This window comes from Pan troglodytes, chromosome 3 (genome assembly GCF_028858775.2).
Source record: "Pan troglodytes isolate AG18354 chromosome 3, NHGRI_mPanTro3-v2.0_pri, whole genome shotgun sequence".
NCBI lineage: Eukaryota > Metazoa > Chordata > Mammalia > Primates > Hominidae > Pan > Pan troglodytes.
Window position 1 is genome coordinate 187690981 of NC_072401.2, and position 20457 is coordinate 187711437.

Below are 20457 nucleotides of genomic sequence, written 5' to 3' on the forward strand. Positions count from 1 at the left end.
GGCGAGTGATAACAGACTTTAATCCTTTTAAAGCATGCTGTGGGATGGGATATTGGCATGGAGTGGGGTAAGGGTGATTAGGTTTTAATGAGATGGTAAGGGGTGCATGATTGGTCACCAAGGAGGGAGTAGAGGTATCCTATACTTGTGGGCTAAGGTGGGGAGATACAAGGGGAGTATGTGAAGGAGGCTTTGAACTGGGAGAAAAGGCGGCAATGAGGTGTGGCTATAGACTATGAATAGTCAGGGAAGCAGATAATTTAGTTAAAGTGTCTCGGCCTAATAAGGGAGCTGGGCAGGTGGGGATAACTAAAAAGGAGTGCTTAAAAGAGTATTGTCTAAGTTGGCAGCAGAGTAGGGGAGTTTTAAGAGGTTTAGAAGCCTGGCCGTCAATACCCACAACAGTTATGGAGGCAAGGGAAACAGGCCCTTGAAAAGAAGGTAATGTGGAGTGGGTGGCCTCCGTATTGATTAAGAAGGGGACGGGCTTACCTTCCACTGTGAGAGTTACCGGAAGCTCGGCGTCCATGATGGTTTAGGGGTCTTCCGAGGCGATCAGGCAGTGTCAGCCTTCAGCTGCTAAGCTGAGAAGATCTGGGAAGGAGTCAGAGAGCCTTGGGCCAGAGTTCCAGGGGCTCTGGGAGTGGCTGCCAGGTGAGTTGAACAGTCTGATTTTCAGTGGAGTCCCACACAGATGGGACGTGGCTTAGGAGGAATCCCGGGCTGCGGGCATTCCTTGGCCCGGTGGCCAGATTTCTGGCACGTGTAGCAAGCTCCTCGGGGAGGCGGTTCTGGAGGAACGCCTGGCCACTGCGGTTCAGGCGTTTGGAAATTTTTGTGGGCTAGAGATGTGGCTGGGGTTTGTCTCACAGTGGAGGCGAGGAATTGCAACTTAGAAATACATTGTTACTTGGCTGCCTCTATTATTGTACACCTTGAGGGCGAGGTTAATTAAGTCCTGTTGTGGGGTTTGAGGGCTGGAATTTAATTTTTGGAGTTTTATGTAATGTCGGGGGCAGATTGGGTAATAAAATGTATGTTGAGAATAATATGGCCTTTTGACCTTTTAGGGTCTAGAGCTGTAAAGCGTCTCAGGGTTGCTGCCAAATGAGCCATGAACTGGGCTGAGTTTTTCATATTTGATGAAAAAGCCTAAACGCTCACTGATCTGGGAGAGGTCAGATAAAGAAAAAGGAGCATTAACCTTGACTATGCCTTTAGCTCCAGCCACCTCTTTAAGAGGAAATTGCTGGGCAAGTGGGGAGGGCTAGTCAGGGAACGAAACTGTAAGTCGGACCAGGTGTGAGGAGGGGAGGTGATAAAAGGATTATAGGGTGGAGGAGCGGAGTCTGAGGAAGAATTGGGACGTAGCTCGGCCTGGCAAGGAGGGGACAGGTCAGATGGGTCTGTAGAAAAGTAAGATTAGAAAGACTCAGCGATGCTTGGGGTTGGGACTGAGGGGACAGACGGGAGGGAAAGAAGGAAGATTTGGGACGAGTTGCCTTGGGAACAGAGACTGGGGAGGGACCGATGTGTAAACAAATGCCTGGACGTCAGGCACCTCAGACCGTTTGCCCATTTTACGACAAGAATTATCTAGATCTAGTAGGATAGAAAAATTGAAAGTGCCATTTTCCAGCTATTTGGAACTACTGTCAAGTTTGTATTGGGGTCAAGTGGCATTGTAGAAGAAAATAAGGCATTTAGGTTTTAGGTTGGGTGTGAGTTGAAGAGGTTTTAAGTTCTTGAGAACACAGGCTAAGGGAGAAGGAGGAATTGAGGGTAGAAGGTTGCCTATAGTGAAGGAGGCAAGTTTTAAGAGAAGGGTAGAGACAAGGAGAAGGGGGTGGGGAGCAGCCCTGGCTGCAATGTGGGTGACCAGCCAAAGCAGGCGCCCCCGCAATTGACTTGCCACCAAGGGAAAGTGGGTGAATGACCAAGACAGGCGTCCCGGCGGAGATCAGACACCAATGGAACGTGGCTGAATAATCAGAGAAGCGTCCCTGCAATGATTAAACACAAAGGGAAGGCTGCCTTCCTGAGTCCATGACCAGCGCCGGAGTTTTGGGTCCACGGATAAAATGTGTCTCCTTTGTCTTTACCGGTAAATGAAAGGAATTGAAATTGAGAGAAGAGAGAGATTGAAGTGTGGCGCCAAGATTGAAAGGAGAAAGAGGTTGAGGGATAGTGAGAGAGATTGGAGAAGAGAGTAAAGAGAGGCCACTTACCGGATTTAAAATTGGTGAGATGTTCCTTGGGCTGGTTGGTCTGAGGACCAGAGGTCGTAGGTGGATCTTTCTCATGGAACAAAGAGCAGGAGGACAGGGGATTGATCTCCCAAGGGAGGTCCCCCAATCCGAGTCACGGCACCAAATTTCATGTGCGTCCGTGTGAAGAGACCACCAAACAGGCTTTGTGTGAGCAACAAGGCTGTTTATTTCACCTGGGTGCAGGCGGGCTGAGTCCAAAAAGAGAGCGAAGGGAGATAGGGGTGGGGCCGTTTTATGGGATTTGGGTAGGTAAAGGAAAAAGAGGGGCTGTTCTCTGGCAGGCAGGAGTGGGGGTCACAAGGTGCTCAGTAGCGGAGCTTTTGAGCCAGGATGAGCCAGGAGAAGGAATTTCACAAGATAATATCATCAGTTAAGGAAGAAACAGGCCATTTTCATTTATTTTGTGGTGGAACGTCATCAGTTAAGGCAGGAACCGGCCATCTGGATGTGTACGTGCAGGTCACAGGGGATATGATGGCTTAGCTTGGGCTCAGAGGCCTGACAATCACAATGTCGGGAGTTCAAGACCAGCCTGGCCAACATCGTGAAACCCCATCTCTACTAAAAATACAAAAATTAACCAGGTGGGGTGTCGTGTACCTGTAGTCCCAGCTACTGGAGAGGCTGAGGCAGGAGAATCGCTTGAACCTGGGAGGCAGAGGTTGCAGTGAGCCGAGATCGCGCTACTGCACTCCAGCCTGGGCGACAGAGCGAGACTCCGGCTCAAAAAAAAAAAAAAAAAAAAAAAAAAAAAAAAAAAAAAAAAAAGATGTCAAAAGCATTGAAAAGTCCACTCTTCCTTTAGGAGACAGAGGCTAAGAACAGCTCCTTCCCTACCACTCTTAGACCCTATTACATGGAAATAAGGGACAATATGCCATCTGTCTTCTGGACTGCTCCCATCATCCTGTGTGGGGAAAAGAAAGATCAGACTGTTACTGTGTCTGTGTAGAAAGAAGTAGACAGACTCCATTTTCTTCTGTACTAAGAAAAATTCTTTTGCCTTGAGATGCTGTTAATCTGTAACCTTACCCCCAACCCTGTGCAGAAACATGTGCTGTGTCGACTCAAGGTTTAATGGATTTAGGGCTATGCAGGATGTGCTTTGTTAAACAAATGCTTGAAGGTAGCATGCTTGTTAAAAGTCATCACCACTCCCTAATCTCAAGTACGCAGGGACACAAAACACTGTGGAAGGCCACATGGACCTCTGCCTAGGAAAGCCAGGTATTGTCCAAGGTTTCTCCCCATGTGGCAGTCTGAAATATGGCCTCGTGCGAAGGGAAAGACCTGTCCGTCCCCAAGCCCGACACCCATAAAGGGTCTGTGCTGAGGAGGATTAGTAAAAGAGGAAGGAATGCCTCTTTGCAGTTGAGACAAGAGGAAGGCATCTGTCTCCTGCTTGTCCCTGGGCAATGGAATGTCTCGGTGTAAAACCCGATTGTATATTCCATCTACTGAGAGAGGAGAAAACCGCCTTAGGGCTGGAGGTGGGACATGCTGCTCTTTAATGCACCGAGATGTTCATGTCAGTGCACATCAAAGCACAGCCCATTTTTCTTAGCCTTGTTTATGACACAGAGACATTTGTTCATGTTTTCCTGCTGACCCTCTCCCCACTATTACCCTATTGTCCTACCACATCCTCCTCTCTGAGATGGTAGAGATAATGATCAATAAATACTGAGGGAACTCCGAGACTGGTGCTGGCAGCTATCCTCCGTAGGCTGAGCGCCGGTCCCCTGGGCCCACTTTTCTTTCTCTATACTTTGTCTCTGTGTCTGTTTCTTTTCTCAGTCCCTCGTCCCACCCGACAAGAAACGCCCACAGGTGTGGAGAGGCAGACCACCCCTTCAATCTTGTCTTGACCTCATTGGCCTGAAGCTTTCCATACAAACGGAGACAACAGCATCGTCACCACCAACTTAAAGACCTAGGTTTGTATATGATCGCAATAATAATCTATTATCAATGCAAACGTATTCCTCACTTTCTGCAACCAAAAGACGGTGCGGCCAGGAGGAGTGCTCTCTATTACGTGCTGGTGTCTTGGGAGTTATCAGTCCATTCGCCAACAGATTCTGGAGAAACCAGACCCCAGGGGTGGTGGAGGAGGTGGGAATGCAATATCAGGAAAGTCCCACCCACCGGGTGTCCTCCCCTCGTCTTCCTGTCTTCCCTGCAGCCTGCTTCCCAGAGCGGCAGAAGACGACGAGGCGTGACTGCAAATTGCTCTCCACAGTGTCTGAGGAATATTCCAGTAGTCTATTCAAATACATTTGCATGCAATGATTACACTTATTTTCCTTTTCAACCCATAACTTTTATTTTGAAAATATTAACAGATCATAATTATCAGAGCTTACTTGTCAGTTGTAAATGATCCCAGGTGTATGTCTTGTGGTAGAATTTGAAACAACCGGTGTCCCCAAATATGGGCAACTGAATTGTATGACCAAAGTTAAGTTATACATTAGTTTTTTAAGGCTCACAATATATATTTCCAATGAAACTATGCCAAAACAGTAGTTACATTAAAAATGTGCATGGAGGCCAGGCACGGTGGCTCATGCCTGTAATCCCAGCACTTTGGGAGGCCGAGGCAGGTGGATCACCTGAGGTCGGGAGCTGGTGGATCACCTGAGGTCGGGAGCTCGAGACCAGCATGACCAACATGGAGAAACCCCATCTCTACAAAAAATACAAAATTAGCCGGGCGTGGTGGCGCATGCCTGCCTGTAATCCCAGCTACTCGGGAGGCTGAGGCAGGAGAATCACTTGAACCTGGGAGGTGGAGGTTGCAGTGAGCCAAGATCACACCATTGCCCTCCAGCCTGGGCAACAGAAGCAAAACTCCAACTCAAAAAACAAAAAACACCTGTGGACCGAACAATTTTAGCTTATGACCAGTAATGCAAATATACGGCTTTCTAATGCACTGTTGGGACTCATTCTGACACCACAAAGCTTACTTTAGAATATTGTTTTCCAGTACTGTATAAGGTGTGAAGAAAACCTGTCATCTGTATCTTGAAAGAGAATAAGGATTGGGAAAAAGAGGCCATTTCAACTCGGTAGCTGCTAACTGGTCTGAACTAGTTGAGGGAGTGTCAGGAGAGCTGAGATGCTGGAAGCATGGACGAGCACACGCATATCCACCAGGGGCTTTTTCATACCTGTTGGAAATGGATGCACTTCCCAGAATTCATTCATTTAGCTACGTTTCACTACAAATAAAGCAGTTCTTTAAAACAAAAACTAGTGGCTAAAATATTGCAAGGAAAAAAGAGTTTTTATATAAATTTTACTATCCTAGTAATCTTTGATATCTTCCTTGATATAAGAATGATAAGAATAAGATGTCTCAGGCTCATTTTGTACATTTCCTGCCCTAGACCTGAAATTATCCATTTCTCTTAGAAGCCTGGTTTCTTTTGCTGGGAAATAGTATATAAAAATCACAATCTGGGACTAAGAATACTCATTCCTTCTGTCTCTAGACAGAGTTTATACTAGTATTTTTTTTTTTTTCCAGACGGCATCTTGCTCTCTAGTCGCCCAGGCTGGAGTACAGTGGTGGGATGTTGGCTCATTGCAACCTCCACCTCCCAGGTTCAAGCGATTCTCCTGCCTTAGCTTCCCAGAGTAGCTGGGATTACAGGCGCCTGCCAGGACCGGCTAATTTTTGTCTTTTAGTAGAGACAGGGTTTCACCATGTTGGCCAGGCTGGTCTCGAACTCCTGATTCCAGGTGATCCACTCGCCTCGGCCTCCCAAAGTCCTGGGATTACAGGTGTGAGCCACCACACCCAGCCTATACTAGTATTTCTTTTTCTTTCTTTCTTTCTTTTTTTTTTTTTTTTTTTTTGAGACAGAGTCTTGCTCTGTCACCAGGCTGGAGTGCAGGGGCGTGACCTGGGCTCACTGCAACCTCTGCCTCCCGGGTTCAAGCGATTCTCCTGCCTCAGCCTCCTGAGTAGCTGGGATTACAGGCATCTGCCACCATGCCCGGCTAATTTTTGTATTTTTAGTAGAGACGGGATTTCACCATGTTGGCCAGGATAGTCTGGATCTCTTGACCTTGTGATCTGCCTGCCTTGGCCTCCCAATGTGCTGGGATTACAGGCTTGAGCCACTGCACCCAGCCTACACTAGTACTTCTGATCCAAATTCAGAACTACATAGTTTTACTTTACGCTTCCATATTAAATCTATATTTTCTTTCTTCCACAGGAAGATGCTGGTTTACAAGGATACAAGGGATGATAGAATTGGAATATCCACTAATTACTTATTTGCTTTACCCCACATTCTTTGCAGTAGATGCAGTCTTAAAATAACAATACTAATGCAGGCACACTTTGTTTCATTGCGCTTCATTTTATTGTGCTTTGCAGATATTGCGCTTTTAACAGATTGAAGGTTTGTGGCAATTCTGTGTCAAGCAAACCTGTCGGCATCATTTTTTTTTTTAACAGCACGCGCTCACTTCATATCTCTATCACATTTTGGTAATTCTCATTATATTTCAAACTTTTTATTATTTCATTTATATATTGTTTATTAAATCTGTTATATGTCACAGTATTTACTATATATTATGTTTTATTATTACATCTGTTATGGTGATCTATGATTAGTGATCTTTGATGTTACTATTGAAATTGTTTTGGGGTGCCACAAACCACCCTCAAATAAGGTGGAAAACTTAATTGATAAATGTGTGTTTTCTGATACAAAACACAACAAACCTGGCTAGGCACAGTGGTTCATGCCTGTTATCCCAGCACTTTGGGAGTCTGAGGCAGGTGGGTCACTTGAGCCCAGGAGTTTGAGACCAGCCTGGGCAACATTGTGAAATCTACAAAACAAAACAAAACAAAAACAAAAACAAAAATTAGGCCAGTGGCACGTGCTTGTAGTCCCGGCTACTCAGGAGGCTGAGGTGGGAGAATCTCTTCAGCCTGAGAGGTTAAGGCTGCAGTGAGACGAGGTCACACAATTGCACTCCAGTCTGGGTGCTAGAGCAAGAGCCTATCTCAAAAAAAAAAAAGAAAGAAAGCCTGGGTGACAGAGTGACATTCTGTCTCAAAAAACAAAACAAAAAAACAACAAACCAGACAAAAACAGTAGCCTGTATGACAAAAGACTAATTTTTTAATATTCAAAAACTTCTTATGAATAAAAATATATACATAAAAATAGTAGAAAAACAAGACAAAAGACAAAAAGACAGAAGCAGGCATTTTAGTGAAAAGAAAATACAAATGAACAAAAATAACATTAAAAATTTAAGTTATATAACAAAAATTAAAAATATAAAAATGTTCAGCTGCAAAGATTTAAAATCAACAAATAGTAAGATATTCTTTTCCATTTATCAGACTGTCAAAGTTTAACTCTCCTTGAGAATATATGAAAGCAGCTATTCTCAAGAACTATTCGGTGGAGTAACATACATTAGGAATGAAATTCGGTAATCTGTGTAACATTTTCTATGAAAATCCAACAATAAGTATCATAACATTAAAAGCATATGCTTATTTTTAAAAACATACATTTTTTAAGTCTCTTAAAACCTTGATACAAAGTCCATGTCTTCGGCCAATCTCCCTTTTGAATGTGTTGGTGGTATGTCCTGGGACGTGCAGCCACCTGGCTGTCACGGTGTCTGAGTGCCACCAGATGGGGATTTTACAGACAAAGTCAGGTGCTGTTTCCCAGCCTGGGCCTATGGATACTCCTTGGGAAACACTACGTTGCTCATGGAATGCAGCTCTGGACATGCTGACAGCTATTGTACATTTGTTTGTACTTAGAGGTACTGCCTGTCTGGTTTTCTTTTTCCTTTTTTTTGAGACAGAGTCTCGCTCTGCAGCCCAGCCTGGAGTGCAGTGACGCGAACTGGGCTCACTGCAAGCTCCGTCTCCTGGGTTCACGCCATTCTCCTGCCTCAGCCTCCCGAGTAGCTGGGTCTACAGGCGCTCACCACCACGCCTGGCTAATTTTTTGTATTTTTAGTAGAGACAGGGTTTCATCTTGTTAGCCAGGATGGTCTCGATCTCCTGACCTCATGATCCGCCCGCCTCAGCCTCCCAAAGTGCTGCGATTACAGGCGTGAGCCACCGCACCCGGCCCCTTTTAACCATTTTTCAGTGCACAATTCAGTGGCATTAGTCACATTCGTATTGTGGCACCATCAGTCTCCAGATGGTGCAACGCTCCGTATCTTCAGAACTATTTTCTTACCCTAAACTGAACTCTGTGCCCAACAAACAGTAACTCCCGGCTACCCTCTGCTTCCTAGCCCCTAGTAACAATTATTCTACTTTTTATCTCTATAAATTTGACTATTCTAATCAAATGGAATCATACAATATCTATCCTTTTGAGTGTGGCTTATTGCATTCAGCATAATGTTTTTAAGTTTCATCCATGTTATAGTGAAGGAAATGGCAGAATTGTATTCCCTTTTAAGGCTGAATAATATTCCACCATAGGTATATACCACATCCTGCTTATGCGTCTACCCATCGACTGCCATGTTTCCCCCTTTCTGTATTGGCAGTAACGCTGCTATGAACATTGGTGTGCACGTACCTGTTCAAGTCTCTGCTTTTGATTCTCATGGGTGTACTCCTAGCGGTGGAATTGTAGGATTATTTACTAATTCTATGTTTAATTTTTCTGAGGACCCAACATGATGTTTTTCACAGTGCCTTCTCCATTCTCCATTCCTATCAGCAACACACAGGGTTCCAGTAGATCCACATCCTTACCAACACTTATTTTGTTTTATTATTGTTATTATTGTTGCTTTGGGATTTCTTTTTTTTCTTTTTACAAGTCAAGCTCCCAGGCTCAACAATGCCCTCAAATTCTACAAGCAGCTCAGCCTTGTTACAATACCACAGGGTCACAAAAACTTGACTCACATTAACCCAAATGGGTATCCACTTGGGAAGGACAGCCTAGTTCCACAAATGGGACACCATCCTAGCTTGCCCCTAAGGAGGATACTGCTCCCTACATCGAAGACAAGCGCAACCCAATGCTGAAACTACCGCTCCAGTAAAGCCCACAGGCTGCCTTTCTTAAGGCACTGACAAATTGGACACAGGCTATTTATCACTTTTCTTCCTTTGATATTAGAGAATCTATTACACTTCCTGAGCTTGCCACTTGCCTAGTCCTTGATCCTAGTATGCACCTTGCTCTCTGCCAAAACATACACCTATACACTCCCATGTCTAAAGGCAAATCATATCATAGTCACCACTGTTTGTGCTATTCTAAAATATTAATGAAAATGTTTGCTTCCCCCAGGAGGCACCTTCCTCGTATCAGTTCACTCTCTGACCCACAGAACTGAGAACCTCCCCCTGTCCATCTCCTTCTGCCTTCCACCCCCAGCTATCCACCCCCAGCTATCCACCTACCGCCATCCACCCCCAGCCATCCACCCCCAGCTATCCACCTCCCGCCGTCCACCCCCGCCACCCACCTCCCGCCACCCACCCCCAGCCACCCACCCCCAGCCATCCACCCCCCGCCTTCCACCTCCCGCCATCCACCTCCCGCCATCCACCTCCTGCCATCCACAACCTCCTGCCCTGCGTGTTTGACCGTGACCACCACAGCTACTCCTTTCCTTTGGTTACAAATGCCATTAGTCTTTACATGTCTCTTACTAAGTGATTAATTCATATTCTCCCCCAACATAACTGCTAGACCTGCCATCTTGACCCAAGAAATACACCAAGGTGTTATGGTCATAAAAATATAACTCATTCTTTGAACATATGTTACAACTCCACCAAGATATTGTTAGAGACCCTGGGGATTTCAGGTCTGTGTTCTTGACAGTTATGAATAGGGAACTTGGTTATGAGCCAGCCTTCAGGGGCTCTATATACTTTTCCCTGTTTTTCTCTTTTTGACTCTCATAATAAATTGTTTTCTATGCTGTCTAAGACAACTTATGCCCTACTCTCTGGAAATCTCTATTATTTGGGCTACTCAAGTAGCTCCCCCAACACACCCACCAAAAAAAAACTAGGCTTAAAACTGAGATCAAGGCATCAGGGAGTCAACTGTAATACAGCTTTTTAAAAATCTGTCCTGACCCAGTTGTGAGAAGCTGGTCAGAGGCTGGTCAGCTCCCCTCATCGAGGAGGTGATTAAGTCCACAACTGAACCACTTCCCTTACAGGGCTCTCACGCTGCAGGCCACTACACAGCCACCCGAATCACCTTAGGGCCAGTTACCATAGCACAAGGGACAGCCCCTATCCCCCAGAGCCCTCTGAAAGTATTCAAATAGCCAACCCACAGGAAACCCACAGAATCTAGCCAGCTCCACCCAGCTTGTCATACGCACACTGCTTCCCACATCTCCAGGTTGCTGTTAACCCCGCCTAGGCTCAATCCCCTGCGTGGCCCTGCCTGGCAGCCTTCTCTATTTGGAACTGTAAGTAACAAATAATTCTGCTTTTCACCTATCTGGGAGTCATTGCTTTTGCCCTGTCATCAAAACAATCTTTAAATCATATAAAAGAGTTGAGTATTTGTATCATAAAAGGGTTTTTAACAGGAGCAAATGCTTTTTCTGCATCATATGAGATGATCATGTGTTTTTGTTTTTATTTATTATTATTATTATTGGTAGCATTTTTTTGAGGCAGAGTCTTGCTCTATTGCCCAGGCTGGAGTGCAGTGGCACGATCTCAGCTCACTGCAACCTCCACCTCCCAGGTTCAAGTGATTCTCCTGCTTCGGCCTCCCAAGTAGCTGGGACTACAGGCACCCACCACCACACCAGGCTAATTTTTGTATTTTTAGTAGAAATGGGGTTTCACCATGTTGGCCAGGCTGGTCTCAAACACCTGACCTCAGGTGATCCACCCGAGTTGGCCTCTCAAAATGCTGGGATTACAGGCGTGAGCCACCGTGCTGGGCCGATCATGTAGTTTTCTTTCTCATTCTGTTAATGTGGAATATTAGCTCGATTAATCTTTGTATGTAGAACCATCAAGGCATTCCAGGAATAAATCCCACTTGGTCATGATGTATAGTCTGTTAAATATGCTGCTAGCATTTTGTTAAAGATATTTATATCAGTATTTATAAGGGATACTGGCCTATAATTTTCTTTTCTTGTAGTAACTTTGGCTTTGGTAGTAGGGTGATGCTGGCCTCATCAAATAAGTTAGAAGTGTTCCTTTGTCTCCCATTTTTTGGAAAAGTTTGAGAAAGGTTGGTGCTAATTTTTTAAACGTGTGGTAGAATTCATCAGTAAGCCATCTAGTTCAGAGATCTTGTTGTTGGAATGCTTTGGTTACTGATTCAAACTCCTTACTAGTTATAGGTCTATTCAGATTTTCTATGGCTTTATGTTTCAGTCTTGGTAGGTTGTGTGTTTCTAAGGATTTGGCCATTTCACCTACATTATCCAATTTGTTGGCATATGGTTTTTCATAGTACTCTTATAATACATTTTTAAAAAATAGAATCAGTTTTAATGCCTCTTTTTCCTTTCTGGTTAGAATTATTCTGGTTAGAATTATCTGGTTAGCTATATTATCAGCAATTTCTTTGTGGTTATCATGGGAATTGCATGCAACATTTTAAAGTTATACCAATTTAATTTGAATTGATACCAATTTAACTTTAATTGCACACAAGTGGACTTTTAAATATCTCCACCTCCTGTGACTTTATGCTATTTATGTCCAGATTACGTCTTTATACAACATGTACTCAACTAACATAGATTTATAATTATTTTTATGCATTTATCTTTTAAATTATCCAGAAAAGAAAAAAGTGAAGTTACAAACCAAAATTATAATAAAACGTTTCTTTTTTAACCATGTGCCTAAGCTTACTGAAGATCTTTATGTCTTTATATGGCTTTGAATTACCATCTAGAATGATTTTATTTTAATCTAAAGGATTCCTAGTCTTTAGCATGTCTTGTAGGGCAGATCTAGTGATAACGAACTCCCTCCACTTTTCTTTATCTGGGAATGTCTTAATTTCTCCTTCATTTTTGAAAGACAGTTTTGCCAGATATAGAATTCATGATTGACAGATTTTTTTTTTTTCTTTCAGCCCTTTAAATATATCGCCTCACTGCATTCTGGCCTCAAAGGTTTTTACTAACAAATCCACCAATAATTTTACTGAGGATGTTTTGTATGTTGTGAGTAACTTCTCTCTTGCCGCTTTCAAGATTATGTGTGTCTTAGACTTTTATTTTGATTATAATGTGTCTCAGTGTGAGTCTCTTTAGGTTCATCTTACCTAAAGTTCATTGAGCTTCTTGGATTTTTAGACTCATGTATTTCATCACATCTGTGAAATTTGGGACCATACTTCTTCACATCACCTCCTTGCCCCTTTCTGTGTCTCTTCTTTTTCTGAAACTCCTATAATGCCTATAGTGGCCTGCTTGCCAGTGTTTCATAAGGCCATGAGACTCTATTCCCTTTTGTTTATTCTTTTTTTTCTTTCCTGTTTTGCTCCTCAGACTCAATAATTTTAATTGTCTTGCCTTTAAATTTACTGATTCTTTCTTCTGCTTTCTGAAATCTGCAGTTGAAATCCCTCTAGTAAATTTTTCAATTCAGTTGTATTTTTCAGCTGCATAATTTATATATATATATATAATTTCAACTTCTCTGCTGACTTTTTTTTTTTTTTTGAGACAGAGTTTTGCTCTGTCACCCAGGCTGGAGTGCAGCGGCACGATCTCGGCTCGCTGCAACCTCTGCCTCCCAGGTTCAAGTGATTCTCCTGCCTCAGCCTCCCAAGTAGCTGGGATTACAGGTGCATGCCACTATGCCAAGCTAATTTTTGTATTTTTAGTAGAGACAGGGTTTCACCATTTTGGCCAGGCTGGTATCAAAGTCCTGACCTGAAGTGATCAGCCCACCTCGGCCTCCCAAAGTGCTGGGATTATAGGCATGGGCCACTGCCGTGGTCTCTGCTGACATTCTTATTTTGTCCGTTCATTGTTGTCCTCATTTTCTTTGGTTCTTTGTGTTTTTCTTTAGGTCTTTGAGCATATTCAAGACAGCTATTTTAAAGTCTTTGTCTAGTAGGTCCAATATACATGCTTTCTAGGGATATTGTCTGGAGATTTACATTTTCCTTTGATTGGACCATGTTTTACTGCTTCTTTGTGTACCCTATGATTTTTTGTTGGCACTTGAATACTTGAATAAACAGCCACCTCTCTCAGCTTTTGCAGAGAGGCAAAAAGAGATAACCAGAAGCTGGGCTGCTGCCTCCTCTAGAACATGACCATGCTGAGCCAAGGACGGAGTGGGGCAGGGGTAACGAAAAATGCCATACAATTTCCTACATTTTTAAGGTGAATTTTTTATTAGGTATTTACGTGGTTGTTGTAGACCTTTGTTTTCGAGAGCTACTCTAAGATTTGTTCAGCAATTTTCTGGTCATTTTATGATAGTTCCATGGGGAAATGAGGAATTGAAACTTCCTAGTCTGCCATTTTGCTGATGTCAATCCTTTGAGGAAGTTTTGACTAGCTAAGACTATCACTTTGAAAAACCAAAAGCAAACAATAGATCAAGCAAAATTAGCAACACACTTAGACCAAAGCTAATTTCGGTAATGTCCATAAAACCTCTTACAAATCCATAATAAAAATATAAAAATCAAGTAAATGACATAAAGAGGTAATTTAAAGAAAAAGAAATGCTACTTTTTTTTTTGATGACTTTAAAGTATACACTCACCTCTTAAACAGTCCTATTTCTAGATAAAGAATAAGACTAGGCATTCTATACATGCTGTAAACTATATTAGAGGTTTCTTTTTGAATTTTGGATTTACCTATTTTATCAACAAATATTTATGATAGTAAGGCTTCCCTCTCCCCAGTTCTTTCCACTTTTACTTCCTACTTTTTAGGGACCAGCTCTCATATTCTTATTATAAGATCATCCCATGATACAGATAAAGGTTACTCTTAGGTGAAAAGCAAGAGGCATGTTCAAAAGCAACAGCATCCCTTCCAACTCTGGGCTTTCTTTTAATTTCTCCTGTTGATTTAAAATTTGCATTATAAAATGGAGGTCAATTTGCATGATCATAAACTCTCCAATAACCAATTCAATCTGATTATGGTAAGTTATGGCTTGCTTTTGATACTTCAGACTTCCTTCTGTGATCACTTAGAAGTTTTGTCAGACATTTGTGTTTCCATTTATTAGAAGCCTAGTGGATTTAATTAGGATATTTTAAATGGAGGATGATAGTGAAGTTGTGTCTATAATTTTACTTTTGATTTTAATAAATAAATATCGAATTCAGGGCCTAGGGATTGAATAGCCATGTCATAACACTGTTAATAAAGGAGAGACCCCATTTACCTAAATCCATTTCATAGATTTATAAGAAACAACAAGATGTTACCACTTTTCTATTTTTGCTTGTGTTGCCTGGGTTTTTGGTGTCATATCCAAAAAAATCACTGGCCAAGGCCAATGTCAAGAAGCTTTTTCCTCTGTGTTTCTTCTAAGAGTTTTACAGTTTCACATCTCATGTTTAGGTATTTAAACTAATTTGAGTGGATTTTTTGTGTATGGTTTAAGACAGGGTTCAATTTTAGTCTTTTGCATATAGATACTGAGCTTTCCAAACACCATTTACTGGAGAGACTATCCTGTCCTCTGTTGTGTGTTCTTGGCAGCCCTGTCAAAGAACTTGACCATCTATGCATGGGTTTATTTATGGGCTCTCTAGTCTGTTCCATTAGTCTGTTTTTAAGCCAGTACCATACAGTCTCGATTACTGTAGCCTTGTCACATACTTTGAAATCAGGACATTTTATGCCTTCAGCTTTGTTCTTGCTCAAGATTGCTTTGGCTATTTGGGGTCTTTTGTGGTTTCATATACATTTTAGGAAAATTTTCTATTTCTATAAAAATGCCATTGAGATTTTGATAGGGATTATGTTTGAATGTGTAGGCCACTTTGAGTAGTATGGACATTTTATAATATTAATTCTTCTAATCCATGAACACAGGATGTCTTTACATTTACTTGTGTCTGTTTTAATGTCTTCCATCAATGTTTTATAGTTTTCAGTGTTCAAGTCTTTCACTTCTTTAAGTTTTTTTCTTAAGTATTTTATTCTTTTCAATGCTATTGCCTTCACAATAGTTAAAACATGGAAGCAACCTATATGCCCATTGATGGATGAATGGATAAAGAAAATATGGCATACACATACAATGGAATATTATTCTACCTTACAAAAGGAAGTTCTGCCATTTGTGACAACATGGATGAACCCAGAGAATGTTACACTGAGTGAAATAAGCCAGATGCAGAAGGACAGAAGGATGCTACATTATATCATTTATATGATGAATCTGGAATAGTCAAACTCACAGAAGGAGGGAGTGACATGGTGGCTGCCAGGGGCTAGGAGGCGGTGTAAACAGAGAGGTATTAGTCAAAGGGTACCGAGTCCAGGTTATACAATATGAGTAAGCCCTACAGATCTACTGTACAGTTTAGTGCCTATAGTTAACAATGCTGTATTATATATTTAAAAATTTGCTAAAAAGGTAATTTCATGTTGTGATGTATCACAAAAATAATAATAAATGAATAGAATAAAGGGAAACTTTTGGAGGTGATGGATTTGTTTATGGTATGGATTGTGGTGATGGTTTCACGGAAGTATACTTGTCTCCAAGCTCATCAAGTTATATATATTAAATATTCACAGCTTTTTGTATATCGATCATACCTCGATAGAGTGGCTTAAAATGAAGGAATAAAACAGTGCATATCTCATGACATTAAAAAAAAAGTATCACTTTCAACTACCATGTAAAATTACAAAAAATACAATAAATAAATAAAAGTTTAGGTTAGGCTGGGCGCGGTGGCTCACGCCTGTAATCCCAGCACTTTGAGAGGCCGAGGTGAGTGGATCACGAGATCAGGAGATCGAGACCACCTTGGCTAACATGGTGAAACCCCGTTTCTACTAAAAATACAAAAATTGGCCAGGTGTGGTGGCAGGCACCTGTAGTGCCAGCTACTCAGGAGGCTGAGGCAGGAATTGTTTGAACTGGGAAGGCAGAGGTTGCAGTGAGCTGAGATCGTGCCAGTGCACTCCAGCCTGAGGGACAGACTGAGACTCCAGCTCAAAAAAAAAGTTTAGATTAAACCAGAAGCTCTGTGTGGCAAACACTGGTTTCTTTTTCAGAGGGGAAATTCAAGTTCAATACCGCTCAGTGGACATGAGCGAGAGTAGGGAGAGGGACATTTGTTATTTTCTCTCTTAAAGTTGTTGCTGGGGTCTTTGGTTGAGCCTAGTTCAAACTAGCGAAAGCTCAGTGAGCAGAAATAGAAGTGACACTGGTAAGAGGAACTGTATCTTCACTTTAGAGAAAGGATTCAAAAAAAAAAGAAATGCTTCCTAGAATTTCAGCCAATACAGATCAGAACCATGTCCTTTCTGAATGGGGACTGTGAAGGGACCAGTTGAGTGCAGTTCACAATGACTGTCTATCTGGTGCTCTCAGGGAATTTAACCATTTGTTTAGGTTCATAATATATTCATCGCATTACATACCCATGAGAAGTTTGAATGATGAAAAGGTCTAGTCTTACTTTGGCTTCCTGCCAACCCAGAGAACATTGGTTGGTCCAATCTCCTTGTTCCTATTGTTAAAAAGTAAACTGATACTAATGGCACAATATATGTTATTTGGGTGATGAATACCCTAAAGACCCTGACTCCATCACTATGCAATCTACGCATGGAACAAAATGGCACTAGTACTCCCATAAATCTATACAAATAAAAAAGTAAACTGAGGCACAATACAGTTTTACAGTGCTTCTGAACCAGCAATGATTCATGAACCAGAAGTGGTTGGGGAGCTCCACCAAGGGAACACAAGGGAAGGCTTTTTCAGGACAGAGAGAGAAGTAGAGCAAAGACAGCGCTTGACTGTTTACAGTTATACAACTACCTTATTTGGTCTATCTCATTGGAAAGTCCTTAGTTATATAATTATAAGTTTGTTGGCTGCTTCTGATTGGTTGTGTTTATGTTTTCTTTAATATAGGCATTTACAAGATACAGTGCTCAAGTTATTATGTTTGCATATGTCACTTATGTTTGCAGATCAAGCAAGGTCGAGGTCGCTTATGAGCCCTTGCTGGTTTGGTATGTTCATGGATTCTTCTGGCCTGGTCTCCATTTTAATGTACTTTAACACCATGAATAAAGGTTTACTTCTGAGACTCTAAGAGCCCGTTTAAATTAAACCTATGCATGATATTGCCTCAAATACCCAACAGCTCACTGATAATTGGATATTCATTGCTGGCACAAATGTTAAGTATTACTGAGCAATTAGTTCTCTCTATATTTGGCCCTCACAGAGTGTAATTATTGTATTGTTCAGTACTAATCTGCCTTTTCACATACATGCATTGAGAGGAGAGTCTTCTGTTTGCCCCACAATTTCAATTCTCTATATTTGTGGTTAGAAACTGCGGTGACACAATCCTCATGTCTAAATTCATTCATTCGGGAGATTGTAAAGACGGTTCCGTAAAGCCTCAGTATTGTAGGTGCTGATAATGATGATAATGAAAATGATAAACTTTCCCTTATAAATCTTATAATGAATTGACTAGACTGCCTACAGACTATACACTATCTTTGTCTATAGGTAAAATGGTTGTAATTGGCCGGGCGCAGTGGCTCATGCCTGTAATCACAGCACTTTGGGAGGCCAAGGTGGGTGGATCACGAGGTAAGGAGGTCGAGACCATCCTGGCTAACACGGTGAAACCTCGTCTCTACTAAAAATACAAAAAATTAGCCGGGCGTCATGGCACGTGCCTGTAGTCCCAGCTACTCTGGAGGCTGAGGCAGGAGAATTACTTGAACCCGGTAGGCGGAGCTTGCAGTGAGCTGAGATCGCGCCACTGCATTACAGCCTGGGTGACAGAGCAAGACTCTGTCTCAGGAAAAAAAAAAATTAAAAAAAAAAACGGTTGTTTTATTAAGAATTGTTATTAGGAATCGGCAGAGAAGAACAGTGTCTGTGTAGTTCAGCATGTGAGTGGTAAGTTGCTAATTATATCTGGCTTGTCACTCCGGTCTCTGTAACTTGCTGTGTTTTGTCAAGTGATTCTTCCAGAAATTTTGTGTATATTATCTTACTAAACTCTCATTAAAGTGGCCCTCAAATGGAAGGAGGGAACTTAGAGTTTTTAGAATGTGAATAAATTTAAGGGACTTTGGCTTCTAGAATTCTGTAGATCTCTGTTTTGCTGGGAATATACAGCTTCCCATTATTCTGAGATTGGCTGATCTGTAATGCCGTGAAATATCAGTGTTTACTAAATTTGTTATTTTACATTTATGGGCATACTTTTTTTTTTTTAATTCTCTCTCTCTCTTTTTTTGAGACAGGGTCTCCCTCTGTTACCCAGGCTGGGGTGCAGTGGCGCACTCATGACTCAATGCAAACTTGAATTTGCCTGGACTCAAGTGATCCTCCCACCTCAGCCTCCCAAGTAGCTGAGACTATAGGCATGCACCAATATGCCCAGCTAATTTTTGTAATTTTTGTAGAGATGGAGTTTTACCATGTTGCCCAGGCTGGTCTTGAACTCCTAGGCTCAAGCAATCTCCTAAAGTGTTGGGATTACAGGCATGATCCACTGCTCCCAGCCTTAATTCTTTTAAAAAGGGGAAAATGAGGTTTTTCACTATTGCTCCAATCACCATCATAGCTAAATAAGTTAATGCACATAGTTAAGAAATGTACAGTAGAGAGAAAACAATCTGTGTTGTATTTAGAAACTAGCAAGAATTAAGGACTAATAATATCTGAATATGAACTGGTATTAAGCCCAAACTACTGCATCAGGAGACCATCAATAAAATTTATTTATCGAGAGCCATTCATTAGTCAACCAAAGTCGTGGGAAATTTAATCTGTATAAGGAGTCATAAGGCATAAGGCATAGGTATGAAGGATTGTTGAGATGATGTGTTTTATTTCGCTAATAATGCATATGACACCATTCCAATTTTTTTTAATTTAAAACAACAATCATTTATTTGCTTGCTTCTCAAGCCTCGGTAATCGTGTTTGGCAATGAGACCTTGTTGCATGCTTGCTAATATCCCACTGGCCAAAGCTAGTCAAATGGCCAAGCCTAGAGTCAGCGTGGGAGAAGGCCACACAAGGGTTTGAATTCTGAGGACGAGTCTCTTTCATTGAAGGCCAAAGAAACAGTCTACCTCAGAGGGTCGCTGGGGAGTTATAATACAAAGAATAAACCTCACCCTGCCTTCAAGGCGCTCACAGAGAAGAAATCTTTTGAATATTAGTGAAGTTTTCCTGGACATCCCAATGGATAGATGTGAGGGACAGTCACGTACTCAGGACATCTGTTTGCTTATGGTGTTATGTTACAGATGTCACCAATGAAAATCAGAGACATGTAGCCCTGAGCCCAGTAACTATAAAGCAGTCTAGCTGAAGCTGGAGCCCACAAGAGGGCACTTTGCACCATGATGCACGCTTGTTTCTTGCCATCAGCTCTGCAATGAGTTCAAGCTAATGCCATGTCCCAGCCGTCCAGTTGTTTTATGACTTGTGTGATTGAAGCATATGGTGGCTTGTGGCATGTTCTTAGGCAAACCACTCACCTCCCTAGGTTTCGTTTTCCTAATTTCTCAAACAAGGGAGTTAGATTAGGTGGTCTATAGTTCCTTCCAATTGTGATATTTCACTATATAACAATGTAGTTATAATAGATCATAGCACATCTGTAATGAAAAAAAGTGAGTTCATTTCTTAACAAGCACATTTACTTAACTAGTTGGAGTCGTTAAAGCAAATTAAGAACGAAATTCTTAGTTAATCTGAACTTTTCTGGGCATACTGGTTTGTTCCCTAACGCGTCTGACCGTGGAAAAGTGGATAAGCAGGAGTGGGACTGGCTCTCGGCTTTGCCATGTTTGGCTCTTTCTCTGCTGTGAAACTCAGTTTCTTCCTGGATCAAGAGGTTAATTTCTGCCGGTGTTATTTTACAGTGTTGCAAAGAGATAAAAGCCAGACGAAAGAAGGGAAAGTACTTCAGCTTTGATTAGGGATTTTTTTTTC